This window comes from Oryctolagus cuniculus, chromosome 5 (assembly GCF_964237555.1).
Source record: "Oryctolagus cuniculus chromosome 5, mOryCun1.1, whole genome shotgun sequence".
Taxonomy (NCBI): Eukaryota; Metazoa; Chordata; class Mammalia; order Lagomorpha; family Leporidae; genus Oryctolagus; species Oryctolagus cuniculus.
This window is the reverse complement of record NC_091436.1, coordinates 85,566,703-85,593,832: the sequence shown is the minus strand read 5'-3', so window position 1 is coordinate 85,593,832 and position 27,130 is coordinate 85,566,703. Positions and strand designations below refer to the sequence as shown.

General features: G+C 39.7%; 1 protein-coding gene and 1 pseudogene across 1 annotated transcript in view; one reads left to right on the top strand and one right to left on the bottom strand.

Annotated features, from left to right (window-relative positions):
* Positions 1–261: 261 nt before the first annotated feature.
* On the bottom strand, positions 262–1,354 carry LOC138849865 (periodic tryptophan protein 2 homolog pseudogene; annotated as a pseudogene).
* A 12,482-nt stretch (positions 1,355–13,836) lies between these two features.
* HTR1E (5-hydroxytryptamine receptor 1E) overlaps positions 13,837–27,130 on the top strand; it is a 74,218-nt gene continuing 60,924 nt past the window's right edge. The window contains exon 1 of the mRNA XM_070074641.1: positions 13,837–14,316. The gene's annotated coding sequence lies outside the window, so the exon portion shown is untranslated. The remainder of the gene's footprint in view (positions 14,317–27,130) is intronic.

Below are 27,130 nucleotides of genomic sequence, written 5' to 3'. Positions count from 1 at the left end.
AACTCTATACAAAAAATAGAGTCCATAAACATGAGCCAGTTTACCTCCCTCAAAGGCACAGTAACGGCAGGTGAGTAACCCCTATCATTGTTCATACTGCCCACAGGTCTCCTAGCACCATGGACCCTCAGTGGCCATCCTGATGGGCTATGTATTTGGTTCTTAGAAGAACAACATTCTCTCAGTGACCATATTTCAATGCACTCTCGGATCTGCCCCTGGGCCCAAAGGTCAGAGGTCCTAGGGAAAAAATCTACAATCCTACCCCCTAACACCTCCTTCAAAACCAGCTCCTCCAAGCAGGTGCAGGTCATCACCATCAGAAGCTCCTATATCTTCCTCATTCCTTAGTGTTTTGAGGTGCATTTCAGGTACCCCTGCTTGAAAATTGCTAGCGTATACTGAACATTGTAGTGGTTCCAGTGGCATAGCTCAGAGAGGTCGTCCAAATGAGGCTGGATGCTCTTTTGAATGAGCTGCACATCAGGCAGCAGCATCCCAGCCCTGGATTTCAGCTTGTGCCCATGCAGCAAGAGCAGTCTCTGAGTACAGTGAAGTGGAACTGGTGGGATACTTTGGAGGAAGACACCAAGAACTGTAGCACTTTCTCAACATACAGCTTAGGAAGGGAAAGGCTGTTGACTTCAATTCATCCCAGGGCACTGACTCCAGAGCCAGAAGGCCATAAGGATGATGTGGATGATCTCCTGCTGTCACAGGGCCTGGATAACCCAGCACGGAGTGCTGCTGGTGTCCAGCTCAAAGGGGTCAAAGAGTATCTGTGAGTCCAAGGAGCAGATAAGGAACCTTTCTGTAGTGGCAACCACCTAGCAGTGTACAGTAGGAGAAAAGCAGAGTGCAGTCACCCTGATCTCAGGTCTGAAATGCCAATGATACAAGTACTGTTTCTTCATGCATGGCAGAAAAATTGCCACTCATCCTCCTCCCCAGATTCCTGATCAATTAGTGCCAGAGTGTCAAATTCTGTCATCTTTCTACAGTTTAAAAATTCTTTCATGCCATCCAGGGCAAGGTTGCTGGAAATCTCAATCTTCTTCCTGAGAATCTGCTCCCTGATGCACACAAACTAGGACATGCCTCCTGCAAGGATGCTCTGGCAGTCCACTGAGTAGCACCACATGGTGCAGGCTTTACTCTTGGCCAAGTCCTTGGCTGTGACCTTGTTCAGTTTCTTCCTTCCCATCTTGAGGTTGTGCCTGCCCTCAAAGGAGCCTGTCTGCATGGCATTCTCAGGGTCCCAGAAGGTGATCTATTCATGCAGCATAGCCACAGCCAGCCCTGCACCCTCACAGCTGAGATGAAAAGTATCAACAGTAGAGTCTCTAATGTTCATGATGATTCCAAAAAGACAGATAAAGAGTGTGGTGGAATGAGAAGGCCATGCCAAGATGGCCACTGGCAAGCAAGCGTCAGTTACTCAGGAATGGCTTCAGAACCCACCTGGCAAAGGAGCCTGCCTGGCAAGGGGCAGTGATTGGTTAGGGCATAAACCACCCCTTAACCATATTGGCTGCCTTGGCTATATAAGCTGCTGCACCAACTGAAATAAACGAGGCTGCGGGCTGCTCACCTCTGGCCTACTTTCACCGGACTCAAGGTGTCTATGTGGTGACTCTGTGCCCTAACTTCCATGTGACAGTATTGGAAGTAATTAAGTGCCTTTAAGGAAGTAATTAAGCTCTGTATACATATGAAAGAGTATACATCTAAAAATGATACACATATAAAAGAGGAGAAAACACCAAAATAATTACCTCTCTCACTTTTTCCACCCCACTACCCCACATGAGAAGACAACAAGAAAGTGGCAATCCAAAAGCCAGTACCTTCGCCAAAAACCAAACCCTGCTTTGGTTTATCTTGAACTTCCAGCCTTCAGTACCAAGAGAAAAGGACTTGTTTTGTTTGAGCCACCCAATCTAAGGCATTTTGTTATGGCAATTTGAGACTAAGATAATCAACTAATGTCTATGAGGGTACAAGCAGAGCTTCATCATATGAATGGTTTGAGAAAACAAAATCATCATCTTAAAAATACATGTGTCTGAGTCTCGAGCAATATTTTGATTTCTTTAATACATTTGAGTTAGCTTTAAGAATTACCACTGGGGCTGGCACTGTGTTAGCATAGTGGGCTAAGCCTCTACCTGCAGTACTGGCATCTCATATCGGTGCTAGTTTGTGTCCCAGCTGCTCCTCTTCTGACCCAGCTTTCTTCTATGGCCTGGGAAAGCAATGGAAAATGGCCCAAGTGCTTGGGTCCCTGAACTCACATGGAAGACTCTAGCTCTTGACTCCTGGCTTCTGGCTCCTGGCTCCTGGCTCTTGGCTTCAGATCAGCCCAGCTCTGGCCATTGTGGCCATTTGGGGAATGAACCATCAGATGGAAGACATTTCTCTCTGTCTCACCCTCTCTCTGTGTAGATAAATAAAATCTTCTGTGTAGATAAATAAAATAGATAAATAAAATCTTTGGGAGAAAAAAAAGGAACTACAACTTCCTTATCCATGGCATCAGATATTTTAACTCAGTAAGTTTAGGGCATGTGATTTTGTTTTGTTTTGATTTTTATGTTCCCAGTGATTCTGATCCTCGGAATGCTTAGAAATCACCACTCCAGAATATCCAGAAATAATAGGAGGGAATGAATAAAATCTCTCCATTCATATTTTCTTTGATTCCTCCCACATCTGCCTACCTCCCGCTGTCCATTTTCTTGCCAACAAAAGGAGTGTAAATTATCAGGCTATTTAATGGGGTTCGTGTGTGGCAATTTTCTGATGTATAACAAGAAACTTCTACACTCCAGACCAACAATGAGATGCATGCACAAGAACAGGACCTGAGGGAACCACTGCATCAATTCTATCTGCTCAGCAGCTCTGTAACAGATCTCTAGGGACTTGTATTAGCGATGTCCTTCTGAATTGGCCTATTTACTTCTTTTTTACCTTTGTATTTGAAAATGTAGTTTCTGTGAATCACTCAAATCTCTGAATATGCTTGTCTTTGTAAGAAAAGAGAGTGGAGAGGTCAAAACCCAGCCTTGAATGTTTGCCTTTGGAGCCTGGAATTTACAGTCAACAGTCTAATGAAGCTGCGGTGAAGTGGAAGCTGGTGCTTAGAGAGAGCAGGTTTGCAGCTTATGTCTCCTCAACACTTTCTAGCAGTGCTGGAGGACCCAGAGACTTGCCTACACCCTGAAACATGCCCTGAAGGGAAGACTTGAACCACATCCCAAGGGCAGGACCGTCTAATCTATCACAACAGGAATCCATCTTCACAAGGTGTGGGACGAAAGGAGTTGTACATCCTCTGAAAGCTAAAAGATTGCAGTATTGTATAATAAGTACCACAATTATAATTGAAGTTCCTAGAATTGAAATTTTGAGAGACCCTTATAAGAAACTTACTTGATCTATTTTCCTTCCAGGACTCACTTTGGAATGTACTTGTTAATAATAGTTGCCAGAACATGGTGTAACTAAATTTAAAACCTTTTTTTCTTTTCAGCACGAAGTCTTGCCAGAGTAATTTTGGCCATTTCCCTCTGTATAGACACATAATATACACGGAGTTCCCATGCTGCCCCAGTCATCTGTGAATCCAAGAATTTGCTGAAACTGAAAAAGTTTTGGGGCCTTGTCAGAAATGCATCCTTTACACCCCAAACTCAGAGAAAACAATCATTTCCTTCAACTTTTGCTTTCCTTTTCAATAGCCTTCCTTTCAATACAAGGTCACCCTTGTTCTGTTTCCCAGGATCCTAAATGTTGCCATCACATCAAGTTTTGTATAAATATTTAGAGGGGAAGTTAATGAAGGAATTACCAACTTTGGACTCAGGAGAACTGGGATCTAATCCAAGCTCTATTACTGACTACCTGTGTGACTTGGTAAAAGCTATGCACAACTTTCTTTTCTCAACCCATATACTATGTATACATAAAGAAGTACATTATTTATTAACATCTAAGGTGTCTAATTTCTCTAAAAGTCTCCGAGATCTGATTAGTCCTAATGTCAGAATGTCTAATTTCAAACCTCAGTTTTGCCACACTTATTGGCTCCCACAATTGGGAAAAGTTGCCTGATTTTTTTGAAAAAGTCTACCAATCTAAAACATGTTGATTATAATTGTAGCTCTGTCCCCATAAGGCTGTTGCAAAGTTTAAATGAGTTAATGCATATAACAAATCATGTGATGCAAATCATAAAAAGCCAATAAATACAAGATTGTGCTATCTTTACTGTAATTAGGAGATACCCACTTTGACTCCATTTGATAATCAATTGAGATAATGTATGTCAAAATTAAGGAATCATACAATTATTTATAAATTGGTGAATGGATTTAAAATAATGTAGTGGATGTATATAGTGGGACATGATTCAGTAATTAAAAGAGAGTACACAGAACACAGGGATCAATCCAATGACATATGGCTAAGTCAAAGAAGCCCTATGAAAAGAGTATACATGAAATGTCTTTCAAAAATGTAAATCTATAAAGAAAGCAGACTCCAGCCCAGGACTGGAAGTGTAAGCACAAATGGGATGCAGTCATGAGGGGACTTTGTAGGGTAGTGGAGACGTTCTTCAACCACATTGTGGAAATGATTGAACAACTCCAGAAACTAAAATCATTAAATTGCATGCTCACAATAGATCAATTTTAAGTTACATAAATTGTATGTACCTCAATAAAGATTAAAATAAATAGGTAAATAAGCAAAGTTATGGTGCTGTCATCATCTAATGTGTGATTTTGTAAACCCCATTTCTTTTTTAAATGATTTGAAATTGCTGAATTTTGTGGAGACAGTAAGAGTGCTTTGAAAATTATAAATTTTTACACAAGCTAATAATATCAATAGTAGTAATAGTAATAGTAATCATAGACACATTTCAAGACATTCTGTGATTGGTCCACCCACACCTATCCCACTTCACTGAGTATTCCCAGGTCAGGTCTAGTTTAGTGATCCCTGTCTGCAAAATGGGTATATTAATGTCTATCTCCCAAACTTGTTTAATGGTGATGATCAATATAATGTTTATAAAGCACATGGTACATGTTCAACATCATTTTCCCACTATGGAAAAAGTCTCTACCATTATTTCCCAAACATTTTAATATTCATTGTATACCAAATATATTCAGGAAGTTTAAGAGAAATGGAGTTTTGAGTAATTCTTCAGAAGACAAGAATGACCAATAGCAGGTGATTTTCCTTGACTTCAGCAAGAAATTGTACTATATGTAGTCATTACAACTTCTAAACTCAGGGCCTGAACAGGCAGGCCCACAGGAGCAGGCTCTTCATAATGCCAAAGTCCTTTTTTTTTTTTTTTTTTTTTTTTTTTTGTACAAGATGAAAAGCTTCCAAGACCAAAAAAAGAAAAAAATAGGGTATCTTCCTCCTTCATGAAGATCAGTTAAAGAAGGCTACCTGGATTAAAGATAAAAGGGACATTTTCTTTTCTGTAAGTTGTGAACAGCCTTAGGTGAGTAACAAATTAAAGAGATTTAAGAGCAAGCAAGGTCTAAAAAGAAAATTCCTGAATATCTCACAGAAAAATAAATCTCTAGGAGATGGATAAAAAGAATATCCTAGGGATAAGCATGCTGATGTACAAATGCAGCTTTAGGGCAGCCCATAAGATTCACATAAATGCCAATCCCTAATGACCCAAAAAGTGTTATCTCTAGTTCCAGCTACTGACTAGCTATACTGGATAGCTTACAGCATCCCCAGGTTTAACATGTCCAAAACTTGACTCTAGTATTTCTTCTATCCAGTTGTCTATAGCAAAAATTATACTTAACCCTTTTCATGATTTCTCCTATCATTAGTTAAAGGTAGCTCTCCATCATTTCATGAATAAAAGAATGAACAAAATAGCTAAAGAATAATACTTAAGAGTAACTTTGAAAGAAAATGGTTCAAAAGTGTAATTGGAAAATCTTCATTCAATAAATAGTCATTGATATCCTATTATAGGGGCTGGCACTGTGGCATAGTAAGCTAAGCCTCATCTGCAGCCAGCATTTCACATGGGACCAGTTTGTGTTCCAGCTGCTCCTCTTCCAATCAAGCTCTCTGTTGATGGCCTGGGAAGGCAGTGGAAGATGGCCCAAGTGCTTGGGCCCCTGCACCCACATTGGGGACCTGGAAGGAGTTCCTGGCTCTTGGTTCTGGATCAGCCCATTATGACCACTTGGGAGTGAACCATCTGATGGAAGACCTCTCTCTCTGTCTCTCCCACTCTTCCTAACTCTGCCTCTCAAATAAAAAGAAATATTAAAAAAAAACTTTATTTTTTAAAAAGATAACCTATTATACACCAAGCACTCTGTTGAGCAGTAAAATGATGTACAGCATAGTAGACTTCAAATAGAAAGTAGACTTAACAAGTGATGACAAAAAAATCTAGTAATATACATATAGGGAAGGTTATGTAAAAATCTCAGTAGGCAAAGAAGCAGAAACAAATTCAATTGTGAAGGTTTCTGGATGTGTCAAATTCACCAAGCTACATTCCTCAAAATTCAACTAATGACTACTTTAGGTGTTTCACTGAAGGTGTTTTGTAGTGTGACTAAGGTCCATACTCAGATTCCTCATTTCATGCATATATGTGTGTATAATGTTTACATATTAGGTAAAAATGCAAAATGTTAAAAATTATTTAATCTATGTATGCTTATACTTTCCTGTATTATTTGAAATATTCTTAAACAAACAGACCAAAAAAAAACTTTAAAAAATGATGGCAATGGGGCCAGTTCTGTGGCATAATGAGTAAAGCTGCCACCTGCAACACTGGCACCCAATACAGGGACCAGTTCAAGTCCCAGCTGCTGTACTTCCAATCCAGCTCCCTGCTAATGCCCCTGAGAAAGCAGCAGCAGAGGGCCCCTCCACTCATGTGGGAGAGCTGGAGGAATTTCCTTGTTCCCAGCTTCAACCCAGCCCAGCTCCACCCATTGTAGCCATTTGGGGAGTGGACCACAGATGGAAGCACAATCTCTGTGTGTGTGTGTGTGTCCCTATCTCTCTCTCTCTCGCTCTTGCTCTCTCTCTCCAGAACTCTGCCTTTCAAATAAATAAATCTTTAAAAAAAAGTGATGGTTAACAGGTTTGTTAAGGCTGGGAGTAATCAGAAAAGAGAAACCTCCAGGATGAGGGCCCAGAAAAAGGAGGTGATAGAGGAACACCATGTGCTTCCTTGCCTTCCTGTGGAGACAAGGAAAGCTACCACAATCTATAAGAACAGAAGATTCTGGTGAGTTTTGGCTTGGGATCATGACAAATATACTTGAAACTCTACAATTCTATGTGCTAAAGGAGAGAGGATTACTAATCCAAATGTCCTTAAACACCAAATCTGGTGCTTAAGATTCCTTCCTTATTCAAATATCACAGAACAGGCGTCTGAATATTTCTCTTCTATCACCTTGCATTATTTAAATTTACCTTTTTAAATGAAATTTAGTTTGAGTTACAATATGATACATGGCTTTAGAATCATTTTGTCAACCCACTAGTTGGTCATTGCTCTCAATATTTTTTTATTTAATAATCATTCTTCTCACTGATTTGTGGTGTCTTCCTATCACATTAAGTTTATGTATATTCAAGACTCCCATTTGTGCTAATTTGTCTATCCCTTTTAAAACTATTTATGGTAGTATTCCTACTTAAAAATTGTTTTAGTACCAGTATTGTGGCATAGTGGGTAAAGCTGCCTTCTGCAATGCTGGCAATCCCATATGTGCATGGTTTGTGTCTTAGCTGCTCCACTTCCAGTCCAGCTCCCTGCTAACAGCATGGGAAAACACCAGAAGTTGGTCCAAGTGCTTGGGCCTCTTCCACCCAAGTAGGAAATCTGGAAGAAGCTTCTGATTCCTGGCTTCAGCCTGGCCCAGTACTGGCTGTTGCGGCCATCTGGGGAGTAAACCAGCAGATCTAAGAGCTCTTTATCTATCAGTCTCTCTCTTTCTCCCTGTAACTCTTTCAAACAAATAAATAGATAAATAAGTCTATTTCACCTAAGACAATTGTCCTCCAATTATTCTCTCTTTCAAACTTTTATTTATATTTCTAAGAAGTTTAAAATTTCTGATACACATCACAATTGTTTGTCAAATTCTCCCAATTAAAAAAAAAGTGAGTACTCCAGTCATCTTATCCAAGTATATAAATATATGTTCATTTACGCAAATTTACTGTTTATTCATTAATGGCAGTGACTGTGTCTGCACAACTTTTTGTATTAGAGGACTTAATTATTATAAATAGCAATACCTAAAGGCCACTAAAAGAAACATCAGGAAAGGCTAGTTAGACATAATGGCATAAGAGACAGAAATACCAGTGAAGGTATATTCTAAAGGCCAATCACAGAGCAAGTTGAAGGAAGACTCATGATCAACAATGTCAAAACTGATCAAAGGGGTGAGAACTGAAGAACAGCTTCTGGATTCAGTAATTACAAAGCCACTGATGATTTTTCCAAAGGAAATTTTTGTAGCATAACAAAGTCAGAAGGTATATTTAGTTCACTGAGGAATGAATGGAGTTGAGGCAAAAGAAATATTGAGTGTCTATTATTTTTCTTTCCATGCTATGAAATGCTAATGGTAAAAAGAACTAAAGATAATATAGATGAGAAAGAGAGATACAAAGAAAAGTAAAAAAGAGAGAAGCACAAGAAATATTTAGAGAATACCACTATTCATTCAGCCTGAAAACAGCCAGAAACCAGAAGCAACAATGTTGCAATTCATCTAAGTAATGAATTTATGTCTTAGGGGAAAGAAAAGGATCATAATAACGGCTAACACAAGCCAGTTACTATGTGCTTGCCACCGTGCCAAGTCCTTTAGAGCATTGTCCCATGTGAGAATCCCTCATACCAGCCTTATAAGTATGTTAGCAGCCTCATTCTACAGGAGTGGGGATGGAGATGAATGTAAAATCTGAGGCTAGCCCACAGTTATTCTTCTATTTATTCCAGTTATTCTTCCAGGAGCTGGAATCTGAACCCTGAAGTTTGACTATAGAATTAGAATGCTTGTCAACTGACCTCTGTCAGAAAGGAAGGTGAAAGGAGAAGGCACCTGCTATAACATGGAGTGAATTATCTCCCAAATCACCAAAAACCTCCTACAAACGTCTAACAAGGACTGCCAGCTTTGACCAGGACTCGGGAGCAGCAGATACAGATGAGTTTTGCATAGCAAGGATGCCCAGCACAGAATAGCCTGTGCATGAGTGTGTGAGTCACTTTCACAGATAACCACCTTCCTCTCATACCAGTTTCAAAACTCAGTGTGCACACTGAATTTCTGCTGTGTGCCCATGCACCTTCACAGTTTCTACTTTTAAGTTATTTTTTTTTGATAATACAGTAAAAGAGCAATATAATTGTTTAGAATACACTGTCCTAGCATGTGGCTTCTGGTCTGTCCATCTGGAAAGAATCAAGCTGGTGAGTTCCCAGATGCACGCCTGTAACACCTTACACACAGAGAAGCAGGCCCCTACAAACAGTGTACACTTCCTTCCAAATCACGCTTAGCCACAATCCTCCATAAAGGCTTATTCAGCTCCTTAAAATTTCAGTGTTGAAGAATGTTTTTTTCTGAATATGCATCAACTATTTCAATTCATCAGTGAATAAGCTGCTTCTCATGATTACTTCTGATGAAAAAGTGTTCTGATTACAAGTGACTATCAATACTATTACAGCTTGAGATTTTGTCCCACCTCATGGGAATAAATATTAAAATGTGCCGTCATGCAGAGGGAGCCAGTTTGTGGCTGGAGAATGGAGCTTTTTATTAGTGCAAGACCAACTTGCCAACTGCTTCCTGCACAATTTGGATTCAAATGACATATTCTATCAATCAAGGTAATCACTCGGATTCATTATTTTGTTTCCTGTATCCTGAGGTTGGTGAACACAGTTGGCCATTAGAGCCAAATAAATATTTTAAACAGAATATTACTTCATTGAAAAGCATTTCTGTTGTCAACTGAATAATTTGTTCACAATATTTTGGTACTCCCAGGCCCATCCCTATAGAGCCCTGATCTGGAATCCCTCCAAAAAAAAATCCCTCCAAAAAGAAACCTACTTTTTATTCAGTTGATATTGGGCTCAAGTACATGACTTGTTTTAGTCATGTGGGTAGAAGTAAGTTATCCTACAATTAGAAGAAGCTTTAAGAGACATTGTGATATTTTACCATTACTCTCCCTTCTACAATGAGAATGGCCTGGCTTTATCAGCCAGGGTCCCAGAATGAACATGTGGAATGAAGCTTGCAGCAAGATGAAAACTTTTGCTGATATTTGGATGTTATGCTTCATTAACATAGCATAACTTACTGATAGATGACAAATGGAGAAACCTTCCTGTAGACATATCTTATTCTCCCTCTGGCCTTTGTCACATCAAAAATACTCTATTTGAATCCCAGTCTTTGAAATCAATAGTAACATGAAATAAGAACTAGGTCACAGAGTTGGTGGGATTATTTGGTAGGATAACATGCAGAGCACCCAGATGGTCTGAGCTCAGTAAATGTGAACTCCCTCCCACAATTCCATCTTTTACCATTTTATTCCCACTTCCACAGTGGAGGTAGGAAAATACAGACAATGTCAACCAGGATCTTGAATTTTCTCTCAGCTGGTATAATGAACAAGTCCTGTATAGTCAATGCCTCACAAAGGATGCAGTCTAGCTTCTTAAAAGAAAATACAGTATCTGTGTGCTTGCTTCCTTATATGCTAACTGAAGTTCCAACATCCAAGCAGAAAACTAAATGTGATTAGAATGTGTCTTGGGAATGGAAGCAATTCATTGTTTATTATTTTTCCCACCACCACCACTTCTACCCACCACTCCTCATAGAAACACACTACCACTTCTAGTTGTGATTCCAGGATCCAAAGGCCAAACTAGATTGCCTTCCTTTGTGCTCCCATAGCATCCCGTACTTCCCTCTTCTCCCAACTACTACTCTGGGTCGGATTTACTACTTTGTGAGTAAAATTGTCTTTCTAGTGGACTCGGGGGTCTTGGAGATAAGAAATTCTATCTTCTTTATTGTATTCCTAGAAGCTGGAACATGTCTATTAACGTTTTTTGAAATAATTAATTTGATAAGCTAATTCTTTCACAATGACTCTTTAGTATCTACTAAAAAAAATGTGATTGATTTGTTATGCCAGATGCCCAGGATTCCACTCATCCATGCAGTCTTTTAACTGACAATGGATTCTCCATTATGAAATGGGGATGTAATTTATATATACCTACAATACTCATACAGTGCACTGGAAATTTAAATGGGTACTCTATAAATTTAATTAGCAATTCTTGATTAAGCAGGTGTTGACTTTTATTTAAATGGACGTAATATATCCCAGAAGTTAATTAACAGAATGTGAATAATCGTGAATCCCAAGTAAAAAGGAAATCTGCCAATAGGGATATTCTGAGGTATGTACAGGACAAGACTAATATATGTGCAGTTCAGGACTAACACATGTTTCCATAGTTGATTTCATTACAATAACTAAAGAATGAGTGACCTAATCAACGCCATCTCACTAGTCCAAGTGATCAATTTCAGTTCACAGTTGATCACACTGATAGGTCTAAGAGTCAAAGGGATCACACAAACAAGACTAGTGTCTGCTAATACTAACTGATAGATCCTCAGGTAGGATCTCTGTCCTTAATGTGTTGTCCAATGTGAATTAATGCTATAACTAGTACTCAAACAGTATTTTACACTTTATGTTCTGTGTTTGTGCAAACTGTTGAAGTCTTTCCTTAATATATACTAAATCAATCTTCTGTATATAAAGAGAATTGAAAATGAATCTTGATGTGAATGGAATGGGAGAGGGAGCTGGAAATGGGAGGGTTGCGGGTGGGAGGGAAGTTATGGGGAGGAAAAAGCCATTATAATCCATAAACTGTACTTTGGAAATTTATATTTACTAAATAAAAGTTTAAAAAAAAATTCAAATTTCCTTAATTATTTGGAAGGACTCCAAAGTTTCCAGAATAGGACCTCATATCCAGTGATACTGCTGAGTTATCTATAAAACCTCAGTCCCATGAGAATCTTCCTAAAAATGAGGAATAGTTCTTATCTTGCTTATTCTTATAAAACATTTTTCCCAGAAAATAAATCCCAAGATTGACCATCTTTCCTTGGTAAAGAAACTATATTCTTCCAGCCTCTCCTCCCATTAGGTTTTAGTCTACTTAACCCTATTCACAGTACAATGCATTAACAAAAGCAAATCACAATTCAGGCCTACAGATTACCGACCTTTCTCTTGGTCAGTGAAACTCCTCTCAGGCCCATCTTGCATCCCTGCCCAGTCTTGAGAAGGACTCTAGAGAGCAAGCACAGACTTGCTTTTTGGTTTGAAGAAGGATTTCATTTATTTAGAATTGCCAAGCTGCAAAAAGAAAATAAGTAAATAAATAAATAGTGTCTTCTCTAGGCAGGCATTTGGCATAGTGGTTAAGTCACAGCTTCGTACTCTCACATCCCATAGCATGTGCCTGGTTTGAGTCCCAGCTACTCTGCTTGAGATCTAGCTCCCTGATAATTTGCACCCTAGGAGGCAGTAGTGACTGTTGAAGACTTGGATTCCTGCCACCCATAAGGGAGACTCAGATTGAGTCACAGGCTCCTGGCTTCTGCCTGGCACAGTCCTAGCCCTGGCTGTTGCAGCAACTTGGGGTCTCTCCCTCCACTTCAAACACAAATGAAAATAAATTTTACAAAAATGTTAATGCCTTTTCCATTCAGCCATAAGGCTACTACACTCAGGAAAGCAAGCGCAAGACAAGTGTTTGTGGTTGCTGCATCTGTTTCCTGCACTGGTGCCCAATGATTGCATTGAGCCGTCTACAGATCACTTTGTCTACGGAAGATTGTCCGGTTCCTTTTAGTGTTCGCCATCTGCCAGGGTTCTAGTTCAGATAACGTGCCCCCACTGTCTCTCCTCCCCACCGCCCTACACACACACACACACACACACACACACACACACACGGAAGCGCGCATGCGCACTTGCACACACACAAGTACTGTCAAGCAATCTCTGTAGAGACTCAAGCTTTCAGAGTTGCCGAAGTCACTAAGGAAGCTTGACGGGATTCTGGAAAGTTCCACCGAGGGTAACTTCTCCCACCATACAACAGAACGGAAAATTCCTGGAACTCTAGGAAGGGCCCCAAATTCTCTGCCAGCCTGCCAGATAATGTCAGCCCCTCAGGGAGAGGTCCCACCAGAAAAAGGGCGGCCGCCTTGGAGGGTGTCTCAGCTCCAACAGCCCCAGCCCCAGCCCACCTCCTTTCTTCAGCTCTCTTCACATCTCTGCCCCTCCTTCCACTCTGACCACAATTTCCTCCTCTCTCTCTTTGCCCCCTTCTTCTCAGGCGTCTTTTTGAGGCATCCCGTTGATGCTGACTGCCCTCTTGCCTGTGAGGAACACTGTCACCCCCGTTTGCTTAGACAGGCCGCCTGGTTCTTGTCCTCCCCTTTCTCAATTCAGGCCCGCCACAGAACAAGCTGGTAGGATCTGCGTCTTGTTGCTGTAGTCGGCCCCTTCTCCCTCTGGGCCAGCGAGGGGCACAGGAGGTGGGACCCTTGCCCATACCTCCAACCCCTTCAGTCAAGTTGTTAGCGCGGACAGCGATGCCCTCTAGTGTTTGCAAGCGGGAGCCCTGGGGGCGCCATCGCCTCCAGGATTTCTCTTTTACAGCCTGAGCCAGCCCCAGATCACCTCAGAGCTTTGGCCCGCCGTTCTCCACCGCCGCTGCCTGCATTGCACCCGCCTCACCTGTTCGTCCCACCCACCCCCTGTCCTCTCAGTGCCGCCCTGGGTGACTCCACTGCGCGACTGCTTGAGTAGACTGCCCCCTGCTCCTGCTCCTCCTCCGTTTCCCCGCTCTCGCTTTCGCCTCCTCTTCCAGTCCCGGCTCCCAGACCCGCGAAGCGCAGCGCCTGCAGCCCGCACGCCGCGCTCACCGGCCCCGTCTCGCCTCAGCCCACAGGGCACTGGCGCGTCAAGGGCACTGGAGGGGCAGCGCCCCGGGGCTCAGTGTACCCCCAAAGCCGGGTGTTGCGAGAAGCGGGGCTCTGTGAAAGCCCGGTAGGAAAAGCAGCGGGTTCCAAGTGAGACTTGTGAGCCAGCGGGACGCGCCAGTTCGCCCCGTGCCACGCGGCGGCACGCACCGTGCACAAGGTGAGGGGCGTATACTCTGCGGGGGCTTCCGTCTCACCCCACCCAGGACTGGGGCCACGTATCTAGCTGGGGGACTTTTACCTCCTGTGAGGCTCGAAGGGGCGGGAGTCCGGGCGTGGGGCGTGGAGCATGCGGAGGGAGACTCGGGGGCCGCCTGAGCCCCGTGCTTGACCTCTGGGCTTAGTAGAGAATGAACGCATTTCCCCTTTGAACAGTCTCCCAAATGTGTGGACCTGAGTAGGGATCTCCTATATAACTGGTTTAAGAATTGGATTCTGCATCCCTGCCAAAGGATTCGAGCCGGCATACAGGTTAAATGAATCCGAGAGGGAGGTTAAGGCGAAGAAGTCGTGAGTAGAAAGAGATAGGGTGCCCCGGGACCGCATAAGGATGAGGTGCTTTCAAAGCCTGCGCTGATTGAAAACCGTTTGATTAGGAAAGACTGCGCGATTGCTCCAGCCTCTGAAAATAATAATGTGCTCAGCACTGAGAAGCAAAATACCCAAGTGAGGAGGTGATGGGCTGACTGGTTTCTTCAATCACAAAAAATAAGGCTTGGAAGTGCCAGTTAAGACGGCAACTTTGGTCTTAAGCTATTTCCACTCAACACTGTAAAGTAAGACCTTGGTCCCCTACATAGTGAAAATGAAAGGGAGTTCTATCACAGGCTCGTTTGTGGTTTTGCGTTGTTAGGATATAGATATTGGGCATGTTTTTGCCCATGTCCAGTTTTGGAAAGCGCCTTGTATTCAACTGGACCCTGCTTGTCCTTGAGTTAGAAGGATGAGCAGGTGTCAGAATCCCAGACTGCTTCTTCCTAACCTTCCTTATTGTCCTCCCCTGCTTCCTGCACCAAATCTCTCAAGGAGGGAGGAGGGAATAATGGTCAAAGGCAGGGGGAAGGGAGAGGCAGGGGTTGGTTCACAAGCAACTCGGCTTGTTTTGCCATTCTTCCTATGTCTTCCCCCAAAATGCCAAGCAGCATATGCTCCTGGTCTGACCTTGATATGGCTTGTGAATATATATTTGCCATAATTACACATCCAGACATAATGTGCATAATCTTAAGCATCAAGGAAGCTCTTGTGAGTCAGGAGCTTCCTTGACTTTACCCTGTGCATGAGAAAGGAAGTAGGCACCTAGATCTGGCTCCCTGTGCAGCTTCTTTCATAGGAGTATATTTAAAATATCTTTGAAATACAAAGAAGAGATTATGAGCCAGCTCTTTCTTCTCTTGCTGATGCACTTGTTTTCTCACTGAATTATAAAATGACCTTGTCTTCAACAAATAAATGAGTTGAGATGTTTGAGGCCCCCTTAGCAAATACACAAAAATAGTTCCTGCCTTTTTACTTCCTTCAGAACTTTAGCCTGCAACCCACAGAGCTGTGATGACCTCCTAAATTGGACTCTGCTCAATTTTTGTGTTATTTTTTAAAGTATACAGCCTGCTTCTAAAATTTCACAGCACCTCACAACTAACCTTTCCACTGCATAGAGGTGGGAGAAGTACTTCTGCCACTATTTCATCACTGACAAAGCTATAAAGAAAAACTAATTCAAATCCAGATTTATGATTTATCAGTGTTGAAAGAATTTACGTATTATGTCATAATCACCTGAAATAGGCTCTAGAAGCCCCAAGAGCTGCTACAGATCTCTATAGAAATTGAGACTTAAAATGACAGAGCTGAGAATGAGCTTTAAAATCATAATCACCACTTTGGTTCTCAGGGACATGCATGTTTCAATACTACTTATGTTGGTAGTTGTTCCTTTCATAAAGATTTCCAGGGATGCCCAGACTATTTTTATAATAAAAATATTCAACAATGTAGATCCATCAGTTGACAAATTTAAAACTCCACAAGAATCAACATAACAAACACAGTTAACTCAAGATTTCATTCTTTCTCTTTGCTGCTGAAGGTCACTTTCCTTGGGGCACATTCCCAGATCAAGTACTACTGGATATCCTCCTGCACATGCCAGTTCTTTGGGCAACTGCTGAGATGTGAGCCATAGCCTCTCTTGAAACTCAGCCTGATGCCCCCGTTGTTAGCCTTTCTGATTGGTGTCTATTCTATTTGCTCTCTGTTTCTTCTTGTGGATGCCTTGTCATCAGTAATCATGTAAATAAATTGCCATTCTTTTGAGGAAAATAAGCAAGTCAGGAAGTCTCAGAGATGGTATCTAAGAAGACACAAAATTCAAGACATATATATATATATAGTTCACATGACACTATCATCATTCTTGTTTTCTGCTGTTTGATGGGAATACTGTTGGAAAAGGAAGTAAGATACTTCAATATTACTAGCATCATCTTGTCCCCACCTGGCTAAAGCACTCAACATACTAACCCAATGCACCTCCATCACCACCAAGATACTAAAGCTTCAAATGGCAAATAGATCCCTTTGGGTCATTTTCTCATTACTCAAACATCCAGTTTCCTATATCTCACCTTTACACACAAGTCATTTCTTTTTCATGTTTCTATGACCCTCTTCGGAATTTTAGCTCTATAGTTTAAAAGTTAAAGATCTAACTCTAATATATTAATATGAAGAGGTCTTCTCTCTATTTCTTCAGGCTTACTTACATGAAAAAATAAGTTTTGGACTGCTCAAAACTTGAATTTCAACCAAAGAATGTATCACTCATTCCATATGTTATCAAGGCCATCTCAGGGTAGAGACAAATCTACCATCTCATGCTTTTTGCTCCTTTCTTCTCCACTTAGCACATTTTTATGCATGTGAAAATATATGAACATTAAATAAACACTAAAGATGAGTATACTATATGAGTAAGGAGGAGACACATGACTGAAAAGAGAAGAAATCTCTTAGTTTTGGAATAGAGCAGTGTCTCTTGGAGTGGTTGACTTCTCATTTTCTCATCCCTCAGCAATTTCTAGAACCAATATTGTGGCCACAGATACTTGATGGCCCAGTCAAATTACCAAAGTTTATTTTCTTGAGAATTAAGGCCTTTCATTAATATCTTATCTACTTTTATAATGGGGTAATCATTCCCACATTTTGTGGATTAAGAAACTGAGAACCAAAATTTATGGAGATCTTTTGGCATATTTTTGGATCATAGAAAATTGCTTAAATCCTTGAGAATTCTATTGCTAATCCAGTTTGATTCTAATTTTATTTTTCCTTTTTAGTTCTCTTGCTTTGTCTCACCCACCATGGATTACCAGGTTCACTATAGTCATTGTCCTAACAGATTTCAGTGTTTTTATGTCTTAGTTATATTGCCCTAAAACACATCACATGAAAATTATACATAGCTGGTAAAACATTTGTAATAGGGTTGTTGTTAGAGTCCTCCCATGCTGCGCAGTTCTCAACATATACAGTTATGAGATTAGGGAGACAAAATCCTTTATATGAAACTGTAGAGCCCAATCGTTCTACATCTGGATCATTTTAAACCAGAAGTTGTAAGAAGAATGAGCATCTTGAGATTCTCATTATCAGTACAGACCAGATGGAAAGTCTTTATGAATTCTGGCATGAGGAAAAAAGCATTTTCATAGCAAAAAAAAAAAAGATAATATTTTATGAAACAGCAACCAGCAACAGTGGCTTGCAGTTCAAAAACTCTCTTTTTTATGACCCCATCTACCTAAAGGACTCAAATGAAATAAAACAGAACCCATGAACATGTCTTTCCTTGGATGCAATAAATATTGATCCATTTATCAAATAATGAGCCTTTAGTGACATTTCCAAAAGATTTAGGAAGGATCCAACTTAAACATTAACAATGAACTTTGTTGGGATAGGTGGCCCAAGAAAGTAAAATTTTTGTCAAGATTTGCATTTTTGTGACTTGAAGATAAGCCAAAGTGTCTTTTTGGAGTGAACGCCACCAAACATGTAGTGATATTGAGAAGCAATACCTCCAAAAAGGTGGCTGCAGCTGTAGTATCCTAATTATGTTCACAGTTACAAGTTCATTCACCTGCAGTGGTGGCAAAAGGGGAAAGGAAGAAGAAATTAAAATATAGTGAGTATCTGATACATTTCAGAAACTGGTAAGAGCTGTACTTTTTTTTTATTTAATGCTCACAAAAGAACTGCAAAGTATTATCAGTCTCACTATTCATTTTAAAACTGCATTATTCAACTACTTGGGTTGCTATCCTTTTCAGGCGAGTACAAGAAATTCAGAGTGAGTGAAGTTAACATACACAAGGAACTAGCTAGAGAGAAGGTTTGAAAAATAGGCTGATCAGAAAAGGTTCCTATAAATTTGAACTTTATCTTGCAGGACTGAGGTAATAATTGTAGAATTGTAAGGCATTTATCAAGAACAATATACATTCATAAAGGTGTAAAAATGTAAATTTTAAGCTCATAGACATTTCCCAATGTGAATATAACCCCATGTAACTCACCACCACCACAATAAGAAATGGAACATCACCACCATACAAGTTTCTTTCCTGTTCCCATCAAATCATTACTCAGTCTCCACCCTAAATCTACCTACTACCTACCTTCTAACACCATAGATTATATTACATATATATGTAAATCACACAGAGTGATCTCTTCTGTTATATTCGGGGGATTCATTCATGTGAGGCTACATCAGAGGCTTGTTTACTTTCATTGTTTTATAGCATTATGTTGAATGAATATGCCACAATTTAATTATGCATTCTAACATTGATAAATATTTTGGTTATTTCCAGGTTTTTGCTATAGTAAATAATGCTTCATTATAGCACTTTAAGCTGTTCACCGAGAACAGTATTTTTATGTGACAGCTCACTCTAGCTGCAATATGGAGCTGAGGAGAATGAATTTAGTTCAGACAGTTGCCACAACAAGAGCCTAAACCAAGAAGGCATGTGGAGAGAGGAAATCAGAAACCATATGAATTCAGACTATAGGAGAAGAATGAAATGATGACATGTAGAAATCACATGGATACGAGGAGCAAAAAGAAAGTATGGAATGCAGAACAATTCCCAGTTTTCTAAATTTGGTGGATAATGTTTCTTTTCACCAAAACTAAGAACATGGGAAAGTGAATGAGACCCTGTTTATTGCATCTGAGAAAGGTTAAAAGAATTCCCTGGGGCCGGCGCCGTGGTGCAGTAGGTTATCTTCCACCTCTGGTGCCGGCATCCCATGTGGGTGCCAGTTCTGGTCCTGGCTGCTACACTTCCAATCCAGCTCTCTGCTGTGGCCTGGGAAAGCAGTAGAAGATGCCCAAGTCCTTGGGCCCCTGCACCCACGTGGGAGACCTGGAGAAGCTCCTGGCTCCTCGCTTTAGATGGGCGCAGCTCCGGCTGTTGCAGCCATTTGGGGGAGTGAACCAACGGAAGGAGTACCTTTCTCTCTGTCTTTCCCTGTCACTCTCTGTAACTCTACTTCTCAAATAAATAAATAAATAAAAATAATTCCCTAAGGTGATTCCAAACTTGTGCTTCTGCTACAAAGCACTGTATTTTTTTCTTCTCTTCCATCCAAACCCCTTCCTCCTGCCATAGCCCAAATGGTAACAGGTAGTTTCCTAAAAAGGAACATGAATTCCATATTCCTGAACTGTTGACCTATAAATCATTCACTTTTCCCTTCAATTTTATTTTCTTCCAAGTGCACAATTACAACAAAGAAGGAGATTAATCAACTAAAAGTTTGTTTTACATTCTAGACTGTAAGAGTTCAATCTAATGAATGGGGATGGGGGAAATAATAAAATGTCAAGGGGCTAGTCATGATCTGGATAGTTCAGGAGGAGAGACCTGGTTAACAAAATGTGCAGAGAGCAGATTCTAACATTTCATAGAAGAATTTTCAAAATCTAATTGAAAATACAATTAGACTTCCCTGTAGTATGTTCTCTGCATCATTGGGAAGTGATGAGGCAATGATTTGAGGGGCATGTGACAGCCTGGGTTCACTAAGAAGCAGTTTCTTAGTTGAACTTCAGACTGCAAGATGTTTGTTAGAAAATATCCTTGGAAAGCACTGGAGAGGGAAGGAAGGAAGCAGGATTAGGCACCGGGAGGAGTTGGACTTCGAATGGGCCCAATAACAATATCAATCGACCTCAGCGGGTATGGGTGTTCTGCACTAAAATAATCCCTCAGAGTTGTCCCAAACGGGGCCAACATGGTTAAACTTTCCAACCATCTCCTTCAGTGATAATTGGCTGTGATATGCCCAGGAAGGGCATGTTCTTGGATGAGGCAACTCTGCACAGCTGAGGACATTGCTTAAAGTGCTATGAACCAAAGGCTGTTCTGACAATGATCCCAGCAGCTGGAACTGTAAGATTTTTCTTGGAGGATAGATATGGGCATTGTATCTCTGTGTCCATTTCAGATTATCTTTTAATCTAGACTTTAACCATAGAGGACTAAGCTAGATAACTTCCCAGGGTCCATCCAGCTCTGAGATCTGCATTGATTTATTTCATTATATTCAAATTTGAAGCCACCAAAGAATTTACAAATTATACTAAATAATATTGTTCTTTCCTCTTAAATCTCTCATATCACCATTTCAATAAGTAAATATATCACTTGAACCATCCACATGGATGGGAGGCAGGAATTGCTACAAATTTACTTCTTGATGAAAAACATTTCTTAATAATGTAGAAAGTGTGTATTGCCAACTTTCTTCAGTAGGAACTTTATACCACACAAAGGGTGTGTGTGTGTGTGTGTGTGTGTGTGTGTGTTCTGTTGATACCTGTATTTAATACTTGAAATATTCATAGACTTTACTGTCACTGCTCTTTCATGTTAAACCTGCATAGCAATTGCTAGGTAACAGAAGAACTGCTTATGAAAACCTCCTCTTACTCTTTCTGCCTAGTCACCTCAATAACATGGTGTGCTGCCAAGGGATTTTATGTTACACACTTTTGAAAAGGGGCTGACACCTGTCGGTTTGAAGAACCTCCTAACATTCTCTGCTAGGAAAACTCTTATCTCACTTCAGACAGAGCAGTCTCTGAGCTCATGATTCATCTGTCTTTGTCTTCAGTGCTGGGACTGCTGCTCCCAGCTTTCCCACAGCCACACTCAGTGAATTCCTATCAAGAACCACTCCGCAAAGCTTCTGTAGCCTAGGAAGGGCAGGATTCCCCTGTTTTCTGCATTCATTCCAACTCCAATCCTGGATGCAATTTGCTTCCTGCTTCCCCATGGCCTCCTTTCAGAAATAGTTTTAGTGTCTGCAAAAGCATAATTATAAAACTAACATGAGCTTTTTTAAAATGTCATTAACTATTTGTCCTCCATTGTATTAACTTTCTCTAATATTTTTATCCAAATTCTCCAGTTTGCTCTCTTGGTTGTAATTTTATTTCCCCCTTCAATTAGTCATAACATGAACCAAAATAAGTTCTGTGCATCTCAGCTGACCCATATCTAAAATGAGAATAACAAGCCTTGCCTTATAGACCTATTGGGAGAAGTTGACAGGGTAGCATTGCATAGGCTGTGAAGAAATGGTAGTTATTATTAAAATTGTAATCTTCATTATTTAGGAAAGTAGTCCTGGCCTAAATTTATGTGAAAAGTGTGGTGCTGGCCTTGTGGAAAATAAGTAAAGTTCAACCAGCTGAGTTCCACTACCATGATCTGCTGACAAGAATTCATCTTCTCTTAATTTCTGCACTCTACCCCCAGCCAAGTGTTATCTCAAGCTGCAGATGATGCCCTTGACTGCTACTTTCTCCAGTAACTGAATTCCCTAACTCTGGGTCCACTGACAAATCCTTCTTTTGTGCGTGCAGAAGAGATCGCTTTTAATATGTGATGCTGGTGTTCCATTTATAGTTGCTGTATATCCAGTCACGTGATTTCTGCATGCTATATAGATGTCTCTTAAACATTGGTGTACTGAAGAATCACCTAGAAAACATGTTAAACTTAAGATTCCTAATTAGGAGAGTGGGTGAGGCCAAGAATTCGCATTCCTAGCAAAATCCCAGGGGATGCTGATGTTGCTGGTCTGCAAATCACATTTTGATCATCATGGATCAGCATGGGGTACAGAACTGAATGTGTTCATTACAGCTAAAGAAACATAAAAATATATAACAGAACTTACCCTCAAAGAACTTGCTCTGATTATAGATATGTAATATGTAAGTATGTAATATGTAAGGAAGACAACATATTATTATCATGTGTTAAATGTTTTGTTTATAGCCCTGGCTATATATTTGTAACCTAAACAAGAAAACATGTTTCTGTCACACTACAAGTATTTTTATCCCTGGAGTTGTCTTTATGGGAAAATCAAAATTTCTTATAAAATGAGTAAGAACATCACATCCATGGGTCAATGATCATCTCAAAAGTTATGAAAGTTAATAAAATTCAGTATATTCATAATTTTTCATTACATGTATCATTTCAGAAGGGTGTCATTGTGAAAAAATGTTCTTTAATAACTGATGGTTGCATATGATTTCTACACATTAGTTAGATTAAAATATGTGGTATTTGTAGCATATGTTTTGCCTGCTTAATATCAATTTGAATATGAATCTAAGGATGAGGAGGCTTGGAACAGAGACAGGATCAGAGGGCTTGGGTTAGTGCTCCATCCTCCCAACTGAGTGAGCTGCATGGTCTGTCATCATTACAATGGAAACATCATACCTACTCAGCCTCCCTTAGTCTCCTTTTAAAGAAGTTTCCACAGGCCGGCGCCGCAGCTCACTAGGCTAATCCTCTGCCTGTGGCACCGGCACCTGGGTTCTAGTCCCGGTCGGGGTGCCGGGTTCTGTCCCGGTTGCTCCTCTTCCAGTCCAGCTCTCTGCTGTGGCCTGGGAAGGCAGTGGAGGATGGCCCAAGTGCTTGGACCCTGCACCTGCATGGGAGAGCATGCCGGCAATGGTGGCCATTTGGGGGGTGAACCAACAGAAAAAGGAAGACCTTTCTCTCTGTCTCTCTCTCTCCCACTGTCTAACTCTGCCTGTCAAAAAAAAAAAAAAAAAAAAAAGAAGAAGAAGAAGAAGTTTTGTGCTGTTGGAATTTATTATCCCCTGTGTAAAGTCCAGCTGTATCTGTGTTTAAGTCCTAGAGGCAACTGAGCACAAGATTGAGCCCAAACTAAATTCCAGTGAGCCAGACTCATATATTAGCTCTGCAACTTGCTAAATGTTTACTTTTGGGAAAATAATTTCACCTCTTTAACTCTCAATTTCCTTACTTGTTAGATGAGCTGGCATAATAGTACTCTCTCATAGGGCTGTTATGATGAATAAATATGCATAGTGGTTATCAGTTACTAAATATTAAATTACTCCAAAAAGTAACGTAAGACAGCATATTTTCATTTGCTTACAGTTTGTATGAGCCTGGAATCTGGCCATAATTTAGCTGGGTCCTCTGGATAAGGATCTTACAGGCCACAGTAACAGTGTCAACGAGGACCACAAACATTTCAAGGCCCACCTGGGGCAGGATAAGCTTCTAAGCTCACTCATGTGGCTGTTGGCCAGATTCAGGTCAGCCTGGCTGGCTGGCTGGCTGTTAGCTGGAGACACTGGTTCTCTGCCATCTGCAGTTCTTTCCACAGCTGCATATGATACTACTTTCTGGCCTCAGATGTGATAGTTTTTCCTAAAGGGAGGGTTGAGAAATGAGGGATTCCAAAATGAAAACCACAGTCTTTTTATAACCTACTGTCAGAAATCTCATCCAATTAACTTTGCTTTACTGAACTAATTACATACAAGTCACTAGTTTCTGCCCACACTAAAGGGGTAGAGATTACACAAGGACATGAATACTAGGAAGACCCAGATCATTGAGGGCCATCATAGGAGTTTCTTGTGACAACATGAAAGTATGTGAATGACTGTTTGATAAGGACTTGGTTCACTATCAACTAATGGTCTTAACTCATGGTAATGTTCTTGGACTGAAGTTAGATGATCTGTGTAAAAATAGTTTCAAATATAAAGTATGATGCAAAAATCAAGATTCCATTAGTTTTATTAATGTTGAGCATCTAATACCATATTATAGATATTGATATAACAATAGTAAACAAAAAATTAAGAAATATGAATTTTTTTAAAAAAAAAACAGCAGTTTATTAGGAACGCCTCCTTTTCTCACCTGTACTATTAACAGGTTACTGGGGATCAGTATTTCAGATTAAAGTAAACCACATAAAAGAGCAAAGGACACACACTATAGGTTAGAATATTCTGACGTACTTTTTTAAAAAAAAGAAATATGAATTCTGTGGATTAATCTGTGTATGACTTTGGAAAAACCATTTGTTTCCTGCCTTAGTTCTCAAAAATATGTTACATATTTATTGTGGAAAATTTGGAAATTTACAAAAGTATGATGAATTCACAACAGAATATTATTTAGCTATTAAAAAAGAATTAAATCCTGTCATTTGAAACAAATGGGTAGAACTGGAGGACATCATATTGAGTGAAATAAGTCAGAAACAGAAAGACGTGTTCTCTCTTATATGTGAGAGCTGAAAAAAAATAAAATAAAATAAAAACAAACCAAAAAGAACCTCAATCTGTTGATTACTAGAGGTAGGCAGGAATGGAAGGTACAGAGGCCACTGAATTTTAAAAATAAGGAGAATCTGAGTGTGCTTCATAAAGTGTAACAGATACTAATATGAGATGTTAATGAAGGAAATGGGGTGTATAGGAACTCTGTTTTACTACGTCACCAAAAAAAATTTGTTTTGTTTATTTAAAACTATTCTAAAATAAAATGCTTTAAATATTTTTAAATGGAATTAAAATTACTCATATTGCCACCACCCTTATATAGTCACTATTGATAATTTGGCATATTTCTACCCCAGTGCTATTCCTATATACAGGTAGAAAACTTGTTTCTTTTTCAATAAAATCTGGAGCATGCCATAGATTTTTCTTATATCAGACTTTATCCAATTAACATTATATTTTTAACACTTTCACATATAATTAAATATTCTGTATTCTTTGAAAACATCAGTGTATAATATTCTGATTTATGTATATACTCCAACTTACTTAATCAAAGATTACTATTGGACTTTTAGGATGTCACTAGTATTTTAATACTGTAAAATTATAACAAGAAAATAAATTTTACATACATCTTTGTTCTTCACTATTCTATTATTTTATTAAAAGTTCTGGAGTCCTTGAAGTTCAAGAAATCTTTGAAGTTGCTAGGGGAAAATAAGACTTGATAATTATAGAAACTTATATATACACCAAAGCCTTCTCTTCTCTCTTCTCTATCACGTCCTCCCATTTCCCATGAGCAAAATTTTATAGGCTTTTAGGACTGGAAATTGCCAAAATAACAATCTAATTGGGATTGCCATCTGTCAGTTTTTGCCTGCCCAGTTTCCATCCCTTTCTCTGGTAACACCGCCCTGATTTTCCATGAGGAACCACATGTCTTAATTCTCAGCCCATATGTTTCAGATCAAACTGCACCTTTGGATCCTAGAGTTACTTGCCCTAATGGCCAATAAAAATACCTGTTCTCTTTACCACTGTGATTGGTTCAAGGATGGCCCGTGATCCAGGACAGACCAATCAGAATCAATGCGACTCAGTTCAAGTCTACAGGTGCCATCATCTATACCGGCTTTGGAGATCAGAGTTTGTACATGAATAGCTAGAAATGCTGGAACTCCCAGAAGGAGGAGCCTGCTGAGGATAAGACCTGGCATAGAGAAAAGAAGAGCCAAGAGATGGAGAAAGATTCTGGATCACGTTGTTTTGCGTTTGTGGTTTTACCTAAGCCTGATCTTCCCAGGACATTGGAGTTGTTTGATCCAGTTTGAAAGGATTTCTGTCATCTTTCTTTGAAAGGGTCTTCACTAATCCAGAAATCCAATACCCTCAATTAATAAAGATGAATTGTGATTAAGACAATCTAAACATATACAATATAAATATATACTTTTTATATAATGAATTGTGGTTCAGATTCTAGAGAGGAATCCTACCTAGTTCCATCATTCACAGGGTAATTGAGGGAAAGTAGTTACATAACCTTTCCCTCCCTACTTATAAAATGAAAATAATACTAATAGCTAGAGATTTTTTAAGAGTTAAATGAGTCAATATGTGAAAAGTGCTTAAAAGAGTGCCTGCCACTTCTTAATTGCCATCTATTCATACCTCTCTGCTGCTAGTTGTTATTTTGAAGGTAGAAAATGAAAAACAGAAAGATAAGTGACCTATTTCACTCATGCCTATATTAGCAAAGCCGAACTTCAAATTTAGGTTTCCTTTCTTCTCTTCTCTGTGTTTATTTCAAGAGTTAAGCATATCATTATCCTTACAACAGAAAGGTAAGCAATGAGTTTTCCCAAAATAAGTTGCCCACTTATTTGAATGTTTCTGTCAAAAGTGTTTGAAGTCAGTCTGGAGCCCACAAAATATATATATGTTACTAGCAATGACCAGATTCTACTATTAGGACTGTAGGTTACTACAACTTCTGACTGAAAATAATTATTTTATTTTAATAACTTAAATTTATTTTTCATTATTTCATTTTAATGAGAATTAAAATATGTGTTATAATAATTAACTGAAAAATATACTTGGAACCTTTCATAGTGTTTTATCTTTTGAATAAAATCTACCTTCCTACTTAACCAATTGCTCTTTGCAGAATGCTCAAATCATTAGGCACATGGTTAGTAGATTCATATTACCCACCCAGTGATGAGTGAATGTGTTCGTTGGAGGAGGCAGCTGGTTTCTCCCAAATGTAAATCATGTTTCATCATGTCTGGCTCAGAGAGAACACGGCATA